Source organism: Globicephala melas, chromosome X (genome assembly GCF_963455315.2).
Source record: "Globicephala melas chromosome X, mGloMel1.2, whole genome shotgun sequence".
Lineage (NCBI taxonomy): Eukaryota > Metazoa > Chordata > Mammalia > Artiodactyla > Delphinidae > Globicephala > Globicephala melas.
This window is the reverse complement of record NC_083335.1, coordinates 90182684-90204448: the sequence shown is the minus strand read 5'-3', so window position 1 is coordinate 90204448 and position 21765 is coordinate 90182684. Positions and strand designations below refer to the sequence as shown.

Genomic DNA, 21765 nt, shown 5'->3' with positions numbered 1-21765 from the left:
AGCGTGATAGGGGTTGCATTGAATCTGTACATTGCTTTGGGTTGTATAGTCATCTTCACAATATTGATTCTTCCAACTGAAGATCATGGTATATCTCTCCATCTGTTTGTATTATCTTTAATTTCTTTCATCAGTGTCTTATAGTTTTCTGCATACTGATCTTTTGTCTCCTTGAGAAGGTTTATTCCTAGGTATTTTATTCTTTTTGTTGCAATCGTAAATAGGAGTGTTTCCTTAATTTCTCTTTCAGATTTTCTGTCGTTAGTGTATAGGAATGCAAGAGATTTCTGTGCATTAATTTTGTATCCTGCTACTTTACCAAATTGATTGATTAGCCCTAGTAGTTTTCTGGTAGCATCTTTAGGGTTTCCTATGTACAGTATCATGTCATCTGCAAGCAGTGAAAGTTTTACTTCTTCTTTTCCGATTTGGATTCCTTTTATTTCTTTTTCTTTTCTGACTGCTGTGGCTGAAACTTCCAAAACTGTGTTGAATCATAGCAGTGAGAGTGGGCAGCCTTGTCTTGTTCCTGATTTTAGAGGAAATGGTTTCAGTTTTTCACCATTGAGAACGATGTTGGCTGTGGGGTAGTTATACATGACCTTTATTATGCTGAGGTAGGTTCCCTCTATGCCCACTTTCTGGAGAGTTTTTATCATAATTGGGTGTTGAATTTTGTTGAAAGCTTTTCCTGCATCTTTTGAGATGATCTTATGTTTTGTTTTTTGGTGTTTTTTTTTTTTTTTTTGTGGTACGCAGGCCTCTCACTGTTGTGGCCTCTCCTGCCGTGTGGTGTGTTTTGTGGTGTCTGTGACCTTATTATGATTTTAGGCAGCCTCTCTGCTAATGGGTGGGGTTGTGTTCCTGTGTTGCTCGTTGTTTGGCGTAGGGTGTCCAGCACTGGAGGTTGCTGGTTGTTGAGTTGAGCTGGGTGTTGGCGTTGAGATGGAGATCTCTGGGAGATTTTCACCATTTGATATTATGTGTAACTGGGAGGTCTCTTGTGGACCAATGTCCTGAACTTGGCTCTCCCACCTCAGAGGCAGAGCCTTTACTCCTGGCTGGAGCACCAAGGGACTGTCATCCACATGGCTCAGAATAAAAGGAAGAAAAAAGAAGAAAGAAAGAAAGAAGAAGATAAAATAAAATAAAGTTATTAAAATAAAAAATAGTTATTAAAAAAGTTTTTTAAAAAGTAATAAAGAAAGGAAAGAAGAGAGCGACCAAACCAAAAAACAAATCCACCAGTGATAAGAAGCACTAAAAACTATACTAGAAAAAAAAAAACACAAAAAAACGGACAGACAGAAGCCTAGGACAAATGGTAAAAGCAAAGCTATACAGAGAAAATCACACACAGAAGCATACACATGCACACTCACAAAAAAAGAAAAAGGGAAAAAAATATATGTATCGTTGCTCCCAAAAGCCACCTCCTCATTTTGGGATGATTCGTCGTCTATTCCAGTATTCCACAGATGCAGGGTACATCACGTTGATTGTGGAGATTTAATCTGCTGCTCCTGAGGCTGCTAGGAGAGATTTCCATTTCTCTTCTTTGTTCACACAGCTCCTGGGGTACAGCTTTGAATTTGGCCCTGCCTCTGTGTGTAGGTTGCCTCAGGGCGTCTGTTCTTCGCTCAGACAGGATGGGGTTAAATTAGCAGCTGATTCGGGGGCTCTGGCTCACTCAGGCCGGGAGGAGGGAGGGGTACGGAGTGCGGGGTGAGCCTGCGGCGGCAGAGGCCGGCGTGACGTTGCATCAGCCTGAGGCGCGCTGTGGGTTCTCCCAGGCAAGTTGTCCCTGGATCCTGGGACCCTGGCAGTGGTGGGCTGCACAGGCTCCCAGGAGGGGAGGTGTGGAGAGTGACCTGTGCTCGCGCACAGGCTTCTTGGTGGCTGCAGCAGCAGCCTTAATGTCTCATGCCCGTCTCTGGGGTCTGTGCTGATAGCCGAGGCTTGCGCCCGTCTCTGGAGCTCCTTTAAGAGGTGCTGCTAATCCCCTCTCCTCGCGCACCAGGAAGCAGAGGCGAGAAAAAGTCTCTCGTCTCTCTGGCAGCTCCAGAATTTTTCCCGGACTCCCTCCCGGCCTGCTGTGGCGCACCAGCCCCTTCAGGCTGTGTTCACGCCGCCAACCCTAGTCCTCTCCCAGCGATACGACTGAAGCCCGAGCCTCAGCTCCCAGCCCCGCCTGCCCTGGCGGGTGAGCAGACAGGCCTCTCGGCCTGGGGAGTGCCTCGGCACCGATCCTCTGTGCGGGAATCTCTCCGCTTTGCCCTCCGCACCCCTGTTGCTGTGCTCTCCTCTGCAGCTCCAAAGCTTCCCCCCTCCGCCACCCCCAGTTTCCGCCTGTGAAGGGGCTTCCTAGTGTGTGGAAACCTTTCCTCCTTCACAGCTCCCTCCCACTGGTGCAGGTGCCGTCCCTATTCTTTTGTCTCTGTTTTTTCTTTTTTTTTCTTTTGCCCTACCCAGGTACGTGGGGAGTTTCTTGCCTTTTGGGAGGTCTGAGGTCTTCTGCCAGCCTTCAGTAGGTGTTCTGTAGGAGTTGTTCCACATGTAGATGTATTTCTGATGTATCTGTGGGGAGGAAGGTGATCTCCACGTCTTAGTCTTCCGCCATCTTGAAGCTCCTCTGTCCTCAATTCTTTTCATTCTTTTTTCTTTATTGTGCTCTGCAGTAGTTTTTTGCACTCTTTTATTTAACAGGTCACTTATCCGTTCTTCTGCCTCAGAATGCTACTGATTCCTTCTAGCAAATTTTTAATTTCATTTATTGTGTTGTTCATCATTGTTTGTTTGCTCTTCAGTTCTTCTAAGTCCTTGTTAAACTTTTCTTGTATTTTCTCCATTCTCTTTCCGAGATTTTGGATCACCTTTACTATCATTACTCCAAATTTTTTTTCAAGTAGACTGCCTATTTCCTCTTCATTTGTTTGGTCTGGTGTGTTTTCACCTTGCTCCTTCATCTGCTGCATATTTCTCTGTTTTCTCATTTTGTATAACTTACTATGTTTGGGGTCTTCTTCTGCAGGTTGCAGGTTCGTAGTTTCCGTTATTTTTGGTGTCTGCACCCTGTGGATGAGGTTGGTTCAGTGGGTTGTGTAGGCTTCCTGGTGGAGGGGAACAGTCCCTGTGTTCTGGTGGGTGGGGCTGGATCTTCTTTTTCTAGTGGGCAGGGCCACATCCAGTGGTGTGTTTTGGAGTGTCTGTGACCTTAGTATGACTTTAGGCAGCCTCTCTTCTAATGGATGTGGTTTTGTTCCTGTCTTGGTTGTTGCTTGGCATGGGACTTCCAGCAGTGGACCTAACTGGGCATTGGGTGGAGCTGGGTCTTAGTGTTGAGATGAAGATTTGTGGGAGAGCTCTTGCTGATTGATATTATGTGGGGCTGGGAGGTTTCTGGTGGTGCAATGTCGTGGACTCGGCCCTCCCACTTTGGAGGCTCAGGCCTGACATCCGGCTGGAGCACCAAGGCCTGCCAGCCACACAGCTCAGGAGAAAAGGAAGAAAGAATAAAACAAACAAAACAAAACAAAAAATGTACAGAGAGAACCCTAGGACAAATGGTAAAAGCAAACCTATACAGAGAAAATCACACAAGTAAGCATACACTTACACACTCCCAAAAAGAGGAAAAGGAAAAAAAATATGTATAGTAAAAAAAAAAAAGGAAGAGAGCAACCAAACCAATAAACAAATCCACCCATGATAGTAAGCTCTAAATACCAAACCAAGATAAACATAAAACCAGAAACAAATTAGATGCAGAAAGCAAACCCCAAGTCTACAGTTGCTCCCAAAGTCCAGGGCCTTAATTTTGGGAACATTTGTTGTCTATTCAGGTATTCTTCAGGTGTAGTGTTTATCAAGTTGATTGTGGGGATTTAATCCGCTGCTCCTGAGGCTGCACAGAGAAATTTCCCTTTTTCTTCTTTGTTTGCACAGCTCCTGGGTTTTAGCTTTGGTTTTTGCCCTGCCCCTGTGTGTAGGCCGCCCTCAGGAATCTGTTCCCCACCCAGACAGGAGGGAGTTAAAGCAGTAGCTGATTAGGGCTCTCTTGCTCACTCAGGCGGTGGGGAGGGAGGGGTATGGTAGTCATGGAATGCAGTGCGAGCCTGAGGTGGCAGAGGCTGACGTGACCTTGCAACAGCCTGAGGCACGCTGTGTTTTCTCCTGGGGAAGTTGTCCCTGGATCTTGGGGCCCTGGCAGGGCGGGCTGCACAGGTTCCTGGGGGGTGGTGTGGATAGTGACCTGCGATTGCACACAGGATTGCTGGTGGCAGCGCCCGCAGTGTTAGCAGTTCATGCTGGTCTCTGGGGTCCGAGCTGATAGCCGCAGCTTGTGCCCGTCTCTGGAGCTCACTTAGGCGGTGCTCTGCCTTCTGTGGACACACTGGGAAGGAATCTCCTCTCCTCAAACACCCCGAAACAAAGTTCTCTTGCCTCTCTGGCAGGTCCAGACTTTTTCCCGGACTCCCTCCTGGCTAGTTGTGGCTCACTAGCCCCCTTTAGGCTGTGTTCACGCAACCAACCCCAGTTCTCTCCCTGGGATCTGACCTCCGAAGCCCGAGCCTCAGCTCCCTGCCCCACCTGCCCCGGTGGGTGAGCAGACAAGCCTCTCGGGCTGGTGAGTGCTGGTCGGCACCGGTCCTCTGTGTGGGAATCTCTCCGTTGCCCTCTGCACCACTGTTGCTGTGCTCTCCTCTGTGGGGCCAAAGTTTCCCCCCCTCCACCACCCGTCTCCACCAGTGAAGGGGCTTCCTAGTGTGTGGAAACTTTTCCTCCTTCACAGCTCCCTCCCACTGGTGCAGGTCCTGTTCGTGTTCTTTTGTCTCTGTTTTTCCTTTTTTTTTTTTGCCCTACCCAGGTACGTGGGGAGTTTCTTGCCTTTTGGGAGGTCTGAGGTCTTCTGCCAGCGTTCGGTAGGTGTTCTGTAGGAGTTGTTCCACATGTAGATGTATTTCTGATGCATTTGTGGGGAGGAAGGTGATCTCCATATCTTACTACTTAGCCATCTTGAAGGTCTGTCCCTTATAAAGTATCTTGAGGTGGTATTAAGGCAAGGTGAATTTGATACTGGCCTACCAATGATACTCTAGTCCTAGATAAATGAGATTTTTCTTAGAATCTCTTGGTTTCTGGGTTTGTTGCTAAGAATTCTGTTTTGGCACACTTTATTCAGGCAAATGGATTGCTTCTCTCTTTTCCTGCCGTCCCCATGGCCAGGTTCTGGCTAATGCACACTTGAGTAGGGGCCATTCACTGGGTGACCCACTCAGGCGGGCTTTTAGCTCTATCTTCCTCCTTCCTCTTGCGGGTGAAGGGCTGTAGAGTGAGTGGATAATCAGGCTGTCAGGCACTTGACTTTGACAGACTGGTCTACAGAGATCTTCAGAGTTTCTCTAGAGTCTCATCTTAATGTGACATTTACACGTTTTATAAGTAGTATTGTTTTTTTTTTAAATTGTGAGTGGTGATCCATGAATATGTCATGAAATGGAATTAGTGATATTGACCAAGATATTAAAGAGTACAATAAGATAAATAGAATAAAAATATCAGTGTGTATTGTGCATAGTAAGGTTAAGTATTGTTTCATGGAGCTTCATTTGTAGAGAAACCTGTACGTCCTGGGTTATGATGTAGAATGTATTTTTTACTCCAACTTGTGGTTAAAAAGAAAGTTTGAGAAAGTCTGCCCTAGAGTGTAGGGGATGAGAATCTAGCCTCTGCAGTTAGAAGGCTTATATAGAAGAATCTCAGCTCCATAATTATCAGATGCCTGATGGTGGGCACATCTTATAACCTCTTCGGACCTCAGACTCCTCATCTGTAAAGTAGTGATAAAGATAGATCCTGACTGAAAGGGTTATGTTTATTGAGAGGACTGAAGCCCTGACTACAATGACTGACACACAATAAGTACCAATTGTTATGATTATCTATGAAAGTTGGTTGTTAATTTGTTTTGAGTGTGTGTGGCAGGAGAGTGTAATTAAAATGAGTCATATGAGCCTGTTTCCAGTGTAGTAAATGGCTACAGACTGGTTGAGTCCTTCTTAAGCCCCTGGATTCACTATTGGTCTTCTATGTGGAATGACATCTGATACCTTATTTTGAAACACTTGTCTGAAAATCAAGACTCCCTCAATGGGAAATACTTCTTAAGATCTTTAGAAGAGCATAAATCGTACTTTGATTTCTATTTCCCTTTCCCAAAGGAATAAGATTAAGAGTAATAGATGCAGCAATTGGGTAGGGAAACCTCCTGGTATGGGAAGCACAGGGCTGTGCCCCTCTTGCTCCCTGTAAGTTCTCTCTATTTGTTGAAATCAGCCTTCTGCTGCTAGGAATTAATTTCTTCAGGCTGTACTTCTAGTAAACTCATTCACACTAAGCTGTTCTGGGGGTGCTTAACATGTTTATTTGTAATTTATTTAGGGGTAGTCTTTCCTGGTAATGGTTGTGTTTATTTTTTTAAACAGATTTATTAAAGCATAATTTACATGCCCTGAGTTCACTCCTTCTAAGTGTACAATTCAGTGATTCTTGAATGAAGAATTCAATGATTGTTGAATTTATAGAGTTGACTAAACATCACCACAATCCAGTTTTGGAACATTTCCATCACCTCCAAAAGATCTCTCATGCCCATTTGCCTTCCACCCCCAGCCCCAGGCAACCATTAATCTGCTTTCTGTATTTATAGATTTGCCTTTTCTGGACATTTCATCAGAATGAAATCATACAGTGTATGGTCTTTTGGGTCTGGCTTCTGTCCTCAGCCACATTGTAGCATGTATAAGAACTTCATTGCTTTTTATTGCCTGATAGGGTTCTACTGTATGGATATACATTTGTTTCTCCATTGCCAGTTGATGGATATTTGATTGTTTCCACCTTTTGCCCATTATGAATAATGGTGCTATGAACATGCATGTACAAGTCATTGTATGGATGTATGTTTTTATTTCTCTTTCATAAATAACCAGGAGTGGAATTGATGGGTCATATGCTAAAGGAAGAGTCTAGTTTCTATATATCCTTGCCAACACTTATTACTGTCTGTCTTTTTTGATGATAGCCATTCTAGTGGGTGTGAAATGATAGCTCATTGTAGTTATAATTTGAATTTCACTAATGAATAATGATGTTGAGCATCTTTGTACATATTTATTATTTATAGGTTTCTTTGCTGAAATGTCTATTCAAATCTTTTGCCAAAAATTTAACTGGGTTGTTTGTCTTTTTACTGTTGTGTTGTAAGAGTTCTATACATACTCTGGATACAAATCCTTTATCAGATATATAATTTGCAAATATTTCCTCTCAGTTTGTGGCTTATCTTTTAATTTTCTTAAAAGTGCCTTTTGAAGAGCAAAGTTTTAAATTTTTATACAGTGCAATTTATCATTTTTCTTTTATTGATTGTATTTTTGATGTTGTATCTAAGAACTGTTTGCCTAGATCGAGGTCATAAAGTTTTCTCCTGTATTTTCTTCTGAAAGTGTTATACTTTTAGCTCTTCAGTTTAGGTCTATGATGCACTGTGAGTTAATTTTTGTGGATAGTGTGAGGAAAGCATCTAAATTCATCTTTTTTCATGTGGATATCCAGTTGCCCCAGTGCCTTTTGTTGAAAAGATTTTTGTTTCTCTATAAAATTGCATTGACACGTGCAGGTCTAAGAAATAATACAGAGTGGTCCGTGGTACACTTTGGCTAGTTTTCTCCAATGGTAACATTTTTCAGAACTACAGTATAATATTATAACCTGGGTGTTGACATTGATATGATCCATAGCTCTTATTCAGATTTTCCTAGTTTTATTTATACTCATTTGTGTGTGTGTGGGGGGTGGAGTGGGGGGGCCATAACTTTATTAAGTCCTATACAGTTTTATCACCTGTATAGGTTGGTGTATCCACCACCACAGTCAAGGAACTGAACAGTTCCAACACCACAAGGATCACTCCTGTTGCCCTGTTATAACCATTCCCACTTTCCTGCCACCACCACCCTTGCCCCTCCCTGACCATTGGCAAACACTAATCTGACCTCTATTTCTAAAATTTCATCATTTCAAAAATCTTATATGAAGCGAATCATGTGTTATGTAACAATTTGGGATTGGCATTTTTCACTCAAAAAAATATGGAGCACTTTAAATTTGCATATCATCCTTGCAAAGGGGCCATGCTAATCTTTTTCATCTCATTGCCGTTTTCATGTATGTGATGCCAAAGTGCATATAATCATTTATTTTTTAATGTTGGTATTGATGTATTTGTATCATATCTCTCGATTTTTATTTATTTTCTATGTATCATGTCTTTTTGTTCCTGTATTCCTCCTTTATTACCTTTTTTTGTATTAAGTAATTTTTTTCTAGTGTCCCCTTTAAATTCCTTTGTTTTTAATTATATTTTTTGGAATGATTTTCTTAGTGCTTCTTCTGGAGGAATTATAATATGCTTCTAAACTTAAAAACAATCTATTTCAGATAATGCTAACTTAATTCCAGTAAAATATAGAAACTGCTCCGATATTGCTCTATTGCCTCCCCCTTCCTTTGTGATACTATTGTCATATATATTACTTCTTTATATGCTATATTCCTCCAATTATAACTATTCTTTATGTGATTCTTTTTTAAATATGTTAAGAGAAGAAACGAGAAAAACTCTCTTTATCTTTTTTATTTAACTACATAATTACCTTTATTCATGCTCTTTATTTCTTTGTGTGAATTTGAATTACTGTCTAGTGCCATTTCTTTTCAGCCTGAAGAATTTCCTTTAGTATTTAGTATTCTTTATAAGGCAAGTCATCTTTATCTGGGAACGTCTTCATTTTGCCTTCATTTTTGCTGGACATGGGATTCTTGGTTGATTTTTTTTTTTTCTTTCAGTACTTTGAATATGTCACCCTCCTGCTTTCTGGGCCTTCACCATTTCTGGTGTTAAACTATTGAGTCCCCTCCCCATTGTATGCGATGGGTTGTTTTTCTCTTGCTACTTTCAATATTTTCTCTTTTTCTTTGGCTTTCAACACTTTGACTATGATGTATCTCAGTGTGGATTTCTTTGCGTTTTTTTCTACTTGGAGTTCATTGAGCTTCTTGAATGTGTAGATTAATGTTTTTGATGAAGTTTGATAACGTTTTTGGCCATTATGTCTTCAAATGTTCTCTTCTGCCCCTTTTTCTCTCTCTTCCTCTTGGACTTCATGTACGCTTATGTTGGTATACTTAATGATGTCTCACAGATCTCTCAGATTCTGCTAATATTTCTTCATTATGTTTTTTTTCTGTTCTTTAGGTTGGACAATTTCTATTGATTTACCTTCAAGTTTGCTGATTCTTTCTTCTGCCAGCTGAAGTCTGTTGTTGAGTCCCTCTAGTGAATTTTTCCTTTCAGTTCTTGTAGTCCTAAACTCCAGAATTTCAAAATGGTCCTTTTAAAATAATTTTTGTCTCTTTATTGATATTCTGTATTTGATGAGTTGCTATTGTTATATTTCCTTTTAATTCTTTAAACATGGTTTCCTTTAGTTCTTTGAACATATTTGTAATACCTGCTTTGAATTCTTTGTCTGGTAAGTCCATCACCTGAGATCTTTCAGAAACAGCTTCTGTTGCCTGCCTTTTTTCTTGTGTATGGGTCACCCTGTCCTGTTTTTGTTTTTTGCATGCCTCATAACTTTTTGTTGAATACTGGACATTTTCGATAATGTATTATAGCATCTCTGGATTCTTATTCTCCTCTCCCCTGGGTTTATTGTTGCTGTTTTTGTTTTTTTGGTGTTTATTTGTTTAGTGACTTGCCTGGACTAATTCTATGGTGTCTCTCTCCCTAGTAGTGTGCAATCACTGATGTCTCTACTCAGTGTTTTAAGAAAACAATTCTTTTTAAAAATTGAGGTATAACTAGCATATAAAATCATATTAGTTTCAAGTGTACAACATTTGATATTGTATATATTGTGAAATTGTCATCACAATAAGTCTAGTTAACATTCATCACCATAATAGTTACAAAAATTTTTTTTTCTTGTGATGAGGACTTTTACTGCCTTAGCAACTTTCAAATATGCTGTACAGTATTATTAACTATAGTTACTATGCTGTACATTACATCCCTATGATTTATTTTATAACTGGACGTTTGAACATTTTGACCGCCTTTACCCATTTCACCCACCCATCAACTCCCCGCCTCTGGCAATCACCAATCTGTTCTTTGTATCTATGAGCTCATTTTTTTTGATTCTACATATAAGTGAGATCGTATGGTATTTGTCTTTCTCTATATGACTTATTTCACTTAGCATAATGCCCCCATGGTCCATCCATGTTTTTGCAAATGGCAAGATCTCATTCTTTTTTATGGCTGAATAGTATATACGCACACCCACCCCCCCCCCCCCCACATATATGTATATATATATCTCACATCTTCTTTATCCATTCATTCGTTGATGGACACTTAGGTTGTTTCCATATCTTGGCTATTGTAAATAATGCTACAGTGAACATGGAGGTGCATATGTATTTTCAAATTTGTGTTTTTGTTTTCTTTAGATAAAAAAGCCCCTACTCCAATTTAAAAAAAATGATTTTTGATTTTATGTTTAAGCCTGGTTTTCTGGGGTTGCTCCTTGGTTAGCATAACTTAGTGGTTAGCCAAAGATTGGTCAGATGTTTTGTTTAAACACCTTGAGCCAGTAGGGCTTTTACCCTCGCCAGTGGATCTGTGTGTTTGGGAAATGACATTCAGAGTTTAGGTACTGTACAAGTCCTTCACAGCTTTTGCTTTCTGTGCTTGCAAAGTTTCACATTCATCCAAGAATGAGTAGCTCACTAAGGACCTCTCCGGTCTCTTCTGAGTGTAAACGTATAGCCTTTCAGACCCCCAGGGATATTTGGGAGCTTATCAAGGCTGACTGTGGCTGTCTTGATCACCAGATCTCACTGATAATTTTTTTAGCTTTCTGCAGGTATACCCAACCAGTATGGCAATCTCAAACTAGCTTTCTTGCTCTTCTTTGATTATTTCCTGCCGAGATTGCTACTGTTTTCAACAATGCCCCTGGGCATGAATTTTTCTATGCTTACTCCAAATTATGTCAACCCCTTTAGCAATGGAGCCGCTGGTGCTTATGGCCTGCCTTGCCCTTGTAGAACCCTTGTGCCTCAGAGCTGAGAGGTAGGGAACAGCTTCAGGCAAAAACACAGTAAACTCTCCCTGTTCTTACTGAGATTCAATAGTTTTTCTTAAATAAGTGCTTATCTGTTTTTTGCATTTGGTCAATTTCCAGATTCCAGAAATTGTTGTTTTTGACAGTTTTGTCCAGTTTTATTGTTGCTCTTTGGGAAGAGGATTTGCCAAGCTCCTCACTCAGCTATTCTGGAAGTCCTGCTCCAGTAATGACCTTCTGTGGTTGTGTTTGCCACAGACAACACCCAAACTGGAAGGCTTCTCAGAACAGAGCAGATTCATATTTGGAGTAGTGTCTGCACATCTTGGGTGGGGCAAGGGTGGAGCAAGTTCCATTGATATATCTCTTTAATATCTCATCAACTTTCAAAAGGAGACTTACAAAGAGACTGAGCATCCTGTATTCAGAGAGAGGATGAGTAATCAGTGCCCCAGAAGTTTGCCACTCTGCTTGGCAGTGAATGTGAAGGCTGGTGTGGATGGGGCATCCACACACATTTTTGGAATAGTCTTCAGGATGGAAGATTGAGAAGGAGGGGGAATGTTTTCCTTCATAAGACATTAATTGTGGGAAATAGAGGATGGAAAACCACTTGTGGAGAAAACTTCCAGATTAAAAAATATTACTAAAGGATATGTTTCTCTTCTTCTTTACATATTTATACATCTGTAAATTGTTGTGTGTCTGTTTGTCCATTGTTAGACTCAGTGTTCTCTTTGGGCCTGGCTGTCAATATACTCATGAAGCTAGATGGACATCCTTCATAGTCAGAGGGAGTGATGGCTCCTGTAGTGTTTTGGGGTCTCTGTGTGTCTGTGTGTGTGCCATAGGGAATCCCTTCCAACACAAAGTTTCTTGGGGTACCAGAGCTGCTATATGCAAATGAAGCTCTTTGATGTGTATTTTCAATTAATCAATGACTCTTGCATAGAATAAATGAAGTTAATTTTTTCCCCTTACCAGTCTTAAATCATAGTTTATAATGTTAATGAAGGTTGGGTTTTTCCTGATGTTGCTTCAACTTTTATGCACTGTCTTTTGCTTATTTTACTAATACCTGTGCAAGAACATAGTGTCTAAGTTGGTCTAAAGGCATCTTTCTAAATTTAAAAACAGTGTTGAAGAGCAGTACTCTTCCCAAGTATGTGTCTTATGAGCGAGGGTGAGCATTTAACCGATTACTATGCAGGAACTGGGTGCTGATTACTGAACAAATGCCTGAAGGGAGCAGCAACTTGCATAACCCCATTTTGAAAAAGTAGATCTGTTTTTATTTTCTCTTTCTCAGTTTTAGCTGGTATTTTAAAGAGAGATGTGATTTTGCAGCTTTGGGGAGCACTCGTCTATTTCGGGCAATTGTCAGAACCGAGAACTGGAGGAGTTTAAGAAGAGGGCTCCAGTGCTCTGTTCTATAAAATATTGTAGAAGCAAAGAGTCTTTGGTTTTTAACAGCCAAGTTCTGACCATTTTGTGAGCAAATGTTGTACTAAAAGACAGAAATACAGCTTAGAGAATAGCTTCAGAGGACAAATGGCAGGGGAGGTCCAGGCAGCTATGCCTTAGTGCTTTAGTCATCTTTAATGGAAATGGAGCCTCTAGCCAAGCCTAATATATAATGTATCATAAAACATATGTCTGTCAGTCTCCCAGGTACGTTAAGTAGGGAAAACACAGACCTCAAAGGGAAGCTATGGCAGGCCTTGCAGAGGGGCTCAAATTACTTGGCTTGTTGTAGGGGGGTTGGAGACTGTGGAGGAGGAATGATGTAATGTATATTTTTAGTGTTTCTAAGAAGTGACTGTCTCCAGCCCTGTTCCGGTGGGTCGTGGGAGGGGCTAGATTTATAGATCTGCATGGGAAAATTGAGTTGGGTGCCCGTTTTACAGATGCTTAAGCTTTTTCTTTTTAATTTAGAATATATATAAATGCATATATATATATATATATAAATATATAGGTAGGGGTGTGTGTGTGTGTGTGTGTGTGTGTGTGTGTGTGTGTGTGTGTGTGTGTGTGTGTGTGTGTGTATCCCCCAGGGAATATAGTACAGCAGGGAAGAGATGGAATGCATCTAGCTGATGACATTTCACAGAATGTCCACCACCTTTGCATCTTGCTGTTGCCTCATCCTTTTCCCCTGTTGAAACAAGGGCCCAAGGCACCCTAGTAAGGATTGCTATCTCTGTCCTGATGCTCAAGAGCCCCAGTTAACTGCATATCTCAGGGTGCCCTCAGCCACCGTCTGAATTTCCTGCTGTCCCAGCATGTTCTGCCCCTAGCTAGACAGTCCTGCTTGGTAGATTCTTGTCCTTTCCCATTACTGAGCCTACTTCTTTGAGTGCCAGTTCCACCTATGAGCTGAAAGACCTTGGGTGTAACCTCTGTGACTCTGAGTTTCCTTATCTGTATGATGGGAAGAATAAACTATCTCTTTGGTACTCAAATATACGTCTGCTGACTTCAACCCTAAAGCATGTTCTATGGCTCACCAAAGGGTCCCTACACTCAAAATGTCATTTCTGCTGTATTTTTCCAAACTACAGTTGACCCTTGAACAACGAAGGGGTTAGGGCTGCTAAACCCCCTTCCCCCCCCCAGTCAAAAATTCACCTAAAAGTTTACAGTCAGCCCTCCATATTCATGGTTCCGCATCCTCAGGTCCACATCCACAGATTCAACCAACCCCGGATTGTGTAATAGTGTAGTATGAATTTATTGAAAAAAACTTTCCTACAAGGGGACCTGAGTAGTTCAAACCTGTGTTGTTCAAAGGTCAACTGTATGCCCTGTCTCTCCCTAGAAAAGCCCACTGAAATAATTTCCTATATCAAGTCGTATCAAAATAGATCAACCTGGCTCCATTCATTTTATTTATGCTAAGAATTCTCTATGCATTTGGAACTTTCTATCATTCTACCTCTCCTGAGCCTCAGCACACAGGTCAGCATGTACTCAAGCATACACATGTGCACACACATGTGCATACACACACTTGTGCTCATACACAGCACCACAGAGCATGGAGAGAGTGGCTCTTCATGTGATGTGTGATATGATTTAAAGTTGTGCTTAGACCAGAGTCTTTGCCCTAAAATGAAGAAAGAAGCCCTTTATCTAACCTTAGCAGCCTCATTCTTTTGATTCATGGTGGGTTTTCCATGCATGTTCTGCTGGGAACAACGAAATTATCACCTTATCCTTGGCGTGCATGGGCAAAGGTGAGGTACCTGGAGAGTAGGGGTTGGGCTGCTATCAGAGGGGTAAATGGGCACCTAAGTCCAACCTGACTCATGTGCCAGTGTTTCTCAGGATCAGCCCAGTCCACACAGCTGTGTCTGGTTTTTAGATGTTGCTGTCACTTTATGAATATTTAAGCATATTCACACTTGCTCAGCTTCTCAATGATTTAAAAACCCCCTTCAGGGCCTAAGCCCTCCTTTTCTCCTTTTGCTGTCTCTTCTAATGTTGTCTATAGGGATTGGTAGAATAGCTTTAACTTTTGGCCGTGACCCAGTGTAAGAAATACATTTTATACTTCAATCAGTTCATACATGCATGTATACAAATATATAAGTGACTGAAGGCTTTTCCAAAACTACACTAACCTGTCCTGTATGCCAGGTCAAACTCAGTTTGATCTATTCTATTGTGTTGTATCCCATTTTTTAAAAAAAGATTTAATTTTATTTATTTTTGGCTGCGTTGGGTCTTCGTTGCTGTGTGCGGACTTTCTCTAGTTGTGGTGAGCGGGGGCTACTCGTCGTTGTGGTGCACGGGCTTCTCATTGCGGCAGCTTCCCTTGTTGCAGAGCACGGGCTCTAGGTGTGTGGGCTTCAGTAGTTGTGGCTCGTGGGATCTAGAGTGCAGGCTCAGTAATTGTGGCACACGGGCTTAGTTGCTCCGTGGCATGTGGGATCTTCCCGGACCAGGGATGGAACCCATGTCCCCTGCATTGGCAGGTGGATTCTTATCTACTGTGCCACCAGGGAGTTCCCTGTATCCCATTTTTAAATGATGCTCTTGACCCACTGTGGCACCCATTTCCTCTCTGGGCACACAGCTAGTCTACATTTTCCAGCCTCCCTCAAGGTTTGATGTGGCCAAGACACTGAATTCTAGCTAATAAAATCTGGTCAGGAGTAATGTGCCTCTTTCAGGTTTGACCTATAAAAGCTTTCCACGTGGAATCCATCAAGGCTTTTCCCACGCCACTGGCTTGATGCAGACAAATGTGGCAATCTTGAAAGCCACATGTTTAAGATGTCAGTGCCTCAAGATGGAGTGAGCCTGAGCCCCAGGCCTTGAGTCTCTGGTTAGAGCACCCATTTTGGACTTTATGTGAGGGCCAAATAAGCTTCTATTGTTTTGAACCACTATACATTTTGCGTTTGTTTATTATCATAGCAGCTAGCATTATCCTGACTAATGTACCCCCACTAAACTCATCGGTTTAATTTACGTGCACTATCGCTTTTAATTTAAAGTTTTCCAAAGAGACTTTCTGTAGCACCCGACAGCTCTCTTTGATTCCCCTGAACCCACCAGCCCCACAAGCAGCACTTCATAATTGAAGGAGTAAAGCACAGGAAACTGCTAAACAGATTGTTGGATGCAGTTGTCAGAATATGTCTACGACAAGTATTTGGGCCCACATTTGCTGGCCACTGGTACTTAACCCAATCGTCTTGTGTTCACAGCACAGTGTTTCTAAAAATGGCAACTGCAGGTTGTGATAGTGAGAAGTTTAACTTGATTAGTATGGGAGTTTCTTACTATAGATTTTTGAATAAAGCAATATTCCCTGTCTGGGATGCAGAATGAGGAAAGGAACTTAAAGAATGGTAAAGCCTGTCCTTCCCCTTACTTGTGCTTTCTGAGACCTTTGGAGCTTTATGGCCCCTGATTATTGCTCTTAAACTCTGGATAAACTCACAGAATAAAATTAGCCTGAACAGAGGACAGACATCCTGGCCAGCCACAGACTCCTTCATCCCTGGGGGAAATAATCAAGAGAAGAATCCACAGGCTTGTCATTCTTCAACTTCCTCCCTTCCTCCCTGTAGCCCTTTAGCCTTCCCTCTCCCTGTCTCCTTTCCTAGGACCCAAACTGAAAAAGTCTGGTATTGGTAAAAGCCCTTGTTGGGCTTTTTCTTACAGTCTTGACTTGAGAAGAGTGGCTTATGCTTTCCATCTGTCATCTTTCCCATCCTGCTACGACAGATACTAATAATACCCCAACTCTGTAAGCGTGAAAACTTCTCAAGTGCAGCCAGGGTTGGGAACCATCTTGGGAACCTGCAGCCAGATCACTGCTTCTCAAACTTTCTGTGCATATCAATCACCAGGGGATATTGTTAAAGCGTAGATTTTGTTTTACTAGGTCTGGCCTGGATCCGATATTCTGCACTCCTAACACATTCCCAAGAGACGTCTTTGCAGCTGGTCCTTGGTCCACACTTTGGGTAGCAAGAAGCCAAGTGACCTGGTCAGATTGCTCTTCACCACTGGATGCCATAGGCTCTCATCTGCAAGAATAAGAGGAGTCGGGGATCATTTTCTGGCTCTCGTATTCATCAGGTGATCAAACTCTGTTCCACAAGGCAGGCACCGTGAGGATTAACAACCATCTCCAGACAAGGCAGGATGCTTTTGCCAGATTCTGCCAGACTCTGTCTCTTAATTTCTGGGTACTCAGGTTACATGGTGATAATTTTGAGATTCTTTGTTTAGCTGAAATTCATTTTTTAAAATATAATCATCCTTAAACCTTTCTGAAACTTTCCCTTTGAAAATTTCTCTAACAAATAAGCTACCCCGCTGAATATTTTATACCATAATTTTATTGAAGAAATCATACAGTATTAGCACTGGAAGGGATCTTGGAACCCAGCTTACCCACTACCCTGCATTTGAGGAAACTGGAAAATTGCAGACTCATTCCTCATGTTGAAGTATAATCTTCAGAATGTTAAAAACATGACACTTAGGCAAATATAGAATGGACACATGTAAAAGATTTTATTCAGGGGCTTCCCTGGTGGTGCAGTGGTTGAGAGTCCGCCTGCCGATGCAGGGGACACGGGTTCGTGCCCCGGTCTGGGAGGATCCCACATGCCGTGGAGCGGAGGGGCCCATGAGCCATGGCCGCTGAGCCTGCATGTCCGGAGCCTGTGCTCCTCTACGGGAGAGGCCACAAGAGTGAGAGGCCCGTGTACCACACACAAAAAAAAGATTTTATTCATTTCATTAATTAATGAGGGTACCAGGAAGATGGTGAGGCTGGTTCAAAGGACACATGTTTATATATACTGTCAAAGGAATGCTGAAATGAATTTGCTAATAGAGACAAAACTGGTAAATGTTTTATGGGAACATAAAAAAGAAAATGAAATAGAAAAGAAATGTCACCTTTTCTACTGGACAAAAAGATGCAAATTAACATCAAACTTCACAGTCTTGGGGCCCCGATCAGATAGAAAATAGCAAAGGCAAACGCAAGTGCATTCTCCTGTACAGTCAAATAGTTTTCTGGTGAACCTGGTTAAAATGATATTCAAAGGATATGCCATCATTCTCCTGCTTAAGTTCCCAGTTTTGGATAATTTTTCTTAACACGAGACAGAACTTGAACCAGTACCAGGAGCCCAGGATACTTTTAAACTTCCCTGTTCTTGGCAGATCAGCAATGACATCACTTTGGGCAGCTGTTTTGAAGTTTTTCTCTACCAATGATATTAGATGACAGCCACATGTGTGACATACTCCCCTGGGCTTGCCCAAGGTTATATGGGGCGTCTAACACCACCCCTTTCTCTCCCACTAGAGAAAGTATATGTATATGTGACCCTGGTGTTATTAGGGGGAATATATATGTATTCATAGATATTCTTTTTATTTAAGAACTGGTTCTTAAACTTTGCTATTTAAACCAGTATTAGTAAAAATACATTTCCTCACAACTCACCTCAAAACTGACCTCAACATGTTGGCATGGCATGGCTTGAGGAATGCTGATTTATGAGAGCAAAACTCCCACATGTTTTGCAAAAATCCCCTACTGCCTTGATTGAGTTTCTTTCTGTTTCTTTGTATCTTGCCTTGTTTTGTGCTGTGGAATATGAAATTCCATGTACTTGGCTTGCCAGCAAGAAGTGCTGTAACATATGGAGTTTGAGACACATTGAGTGATCCTTAACCATTTACAACCCAGTAATTACAGCCTGTGGTCACTAGGGACATGAGATCAGCCTCTAGTTCGTCACATGGTGTCTGTCAAGCCTGTGTCTCAACTCTCTAATAGGGAGGAGGATGCATTTTTGAAATCCTCTGGGTCACATGTCTCAGTGGTTTCCCTTTGCTGAGATGATGCTCAGTCAGGCTCACAATGGCTTCAGGGTTGTGGTGAACACCCTTTTCCTGGACATGTCATGAAACTCAGGGGAGGCGTTCCACATCCATGTCTGTACTCTGCGACCTCATTCCCCCTGGCATGGCTGATGGGGAGGTAGAAACCCAACTCCACTGCGGTAGGTGAGGCTCTCTCTCTTGGAAATTTGGACCTTGGAACAGAGACAGTACTGGAGAGGTGTTGGCACCAACTCCCTGCTGATCATAACTCTTTAGGGAGAAACTCTGAATGGTTTCTCCCGAGGGCCCTGGAAGTGCCCTGGGGCTAACAAGTCATTTAATTCTGTAAGATATACCAAGTACTTTTCTATTAAATTTCACTCCACCTTTTATTGTTGTTTCTAATTTTGTCAAAATTGGTTTCAGTTGATTAAAAGTGAGAACACTTTAACTAATAGAGGCCTCCTTAAAGTAATGAAGTAGATGGAGGCTGAACTGGCTTGAGTGAAGGAACTTTGCTTCTAGCCTTGCTCTGTCACTCATTTAATGTGACTTTGTTTCTTTATTTTTAAATCAATTTTTTAAATTGGCATATAGCTGTTTTACAATGTTGTGTTAGTTTCTACTGTATAGTAAAGTGGAGTTCCCTATGCTATACAGCAGGTTCTTATTAGTTATCTATTTTATACATATTAGTGTATATATTGTCAATCCCAGTCTCCCAATTCATCCCACCCTTCACCCCCTGCTTTCCCCCCTTGGTGTCCATACATTTGTTCTCTACATCTGTGTCTTTATTTCTGCCTTGCAAACCCGTTCATCTGTACCATTTTTCTAGATTCCACATATATGCGTTAACATACGATATCTGTTTTACTCTTTCTGACTTACTTCACTCTGTATGACAGTCTCTAGGTCCACTCACGTCTCTACGAATGACCCAGTTTCATTCCTTTTTATGACTGAGTAATATTCCATTGTATGCCTGTACCACATCTTCTTTATCCATTTGTCTGTTGATGGGCATTTAGGTTGTTTCCATAAACTAGCTATTGTAAATAGTGCTGCAATCAACATTGGGGTGCATGTGTCTTTTTATTTTTTGGCTTAAAAAACACACGTTTATTATCTTGCAGTTCTAAAGGTCAGATATCCAAAATACGTCTTAGAGTCTAAATCAAACACTGAACTTGAGTGGACTTAGAGATTATTAAGTAAAGTAAGTCAGACAGAGAAAGACAAATGTCATATGGTATCACTTGTATGTGGAATCCAAAAAAAAAAAAAAGATACAAATAAACTTATTTACAAAACAGAAACAGATTTACAGACACAGAAAACAAACTAATGGTTACCAAATGGGGTAACGGAGCAGGGGAGGGAGAGATAAATTAGGAGTTTGGGATTAATATTACACTACTATACATAAAATAGGTAAACAACAAGGACCTACAGTACAACACAGGGAACTATACTCAATATCTTGTAATAACCTATAATGGAAAATAATCTGAAAAAGTGTATATATATATATATATATATATATATAAAACTTAATCACCGTGCTATACACTTGAAACTAACACAACATTGTAAATTAACCATACTTTAGTTTAAAAAAATCAAAAGCTGAGTTCCTGAGATTGGTTCAAGATGGCGGAGTAGAAGGACATGCTCTCACTCCCTCTTTCGAGAACACCGGAATCACAACTAACTGCTGAGCAGTCATCGACAGAAAGACACTGGAACTCACCTAAAAAGATACCCCACATCCAAAGACAAAGGAGAAGCCTCAATGAGATGGTAGGAGGGGCGCTATCACAATAAAATCAAATCCCATAACTGCTGGGTGGGTGACTCACAAACTGGAGAACACTTATACCACAGAAGTCCACCCACTGTAGTGAAGGTTATGAGCCACACGTCAGGCTTCCCAACCTGGGGGTCTGGCAATGAGAGGAGGAATTCCTAGAGAATCAGACTTTGAAGGCTACCGGGATTTGATTGCAGGACTTTGGCAGGACTGGGGGAAACAGAGACTCCACTCTTGGAGGGCACACACAAAGTAGTGTGGGCATCGGGACCCAGGGGAAGGAGCTGTGACCCCATAGGAGACTGAACCAAACTTACCTGCTAGTGTTGGAGGGTCTCCTGCAGAGGTGGGGGGCAGCTGTGGCTCACCAAGGACAAAGACACTGGCAACAGAAGTTCTGGGAAGTACTTCTTGGCGTGAGCCCTCCCAGAGTCCACCATTAGCCCCACCAAAGAGCCTGGGTAGGCTCCAGTGTTCGGTCACCTCAGGCCAAACAACCAACAGGGAGGGAACCCAGCCCCACCCATCAGCAGACAAGTGGATTAAAGTTTTACTGAGCTCTGCCCACCAAGCAACAGCAAGCTCTACCCACCACCAGTCTCTCCCATCGGGAAACTTGCATAAGCCTCTTAGATAGCCTTATCCACCAGAGGGCAGACAACAGAAGCAAGAAGAACTACAGTCCTGCAGCCTGTGGAACTAAAACCACAGTCACAGAAAGATAGACAAGATGAAAAGGCAGAGGGCTATGTGCCAGATGAAGGAACAAGAAAAAAGCCCAGAAAAACAACTGAATGAAGTGGAGATAGGAAACCTTCTAGAAAAAGAATTCAGAATAATGATAGTGAAGATGATCCAGGACCTCAGAAAAAGAATGGAGGCAAAGATTGAGAAGATGCAAGAAATGTTTAACAAAGACTTAGAAGAATTAAAGAACAAACAAACAGAGATGAACAATACAATAACTGAAATGAAAACTACACTAGAAGGAATGAATAGCAGAATAACTGAGGCAGAAGAACAGATAAGTGACCTGCAAGACAGAATGGTGGAATTCACTGCTGCGGAATAGAATAAAGAAAAAAGAATGAAAAGAAATGAAGACAGCCTAAGAGACCTCTGGGACAACATTAAATGCAGTAACATTAGCATTATAGGGGTCCCAGAAGGAAAAGAGAGAGAGAAAGGACCTGAGAAAATATTTGAAGAGGTTATAATCGAAAACTTCCCTAACATGGGAAAGGAAATAGCCACCCAAGTCCAGGAAATGCAGACAGTCCCATACAGGATAAACCCAAGGAGAAACACACTGAGACACATAGTAATCAAACTGGCAAAAATTAAAGACAAAGAAAAATTTTTGAAAGCAGTAAGGGAAAAAGACAA

At 41.7% G+C, this 21765-nt stretch overlaps 1 non-coding gene across 1 annotated transcript; it reads right to left on the bottom strand.

Moving 5' to 3' along the window:
- Positions 1 to 8147: 8147 nt before the first annotated feature.
- Positions 8148 to 8258, bottom strand: LOC115841232 (U6 spliceosomal RNA). The gene has a single exon (XR_004034759.1). It is a non-coding gene; the product is annotated as a U6 spliceosomal RNA (small nuclear RNA).
- Between the last annotated feature and the right edge of the window lie 13507 nt (positions 8259 to 21765).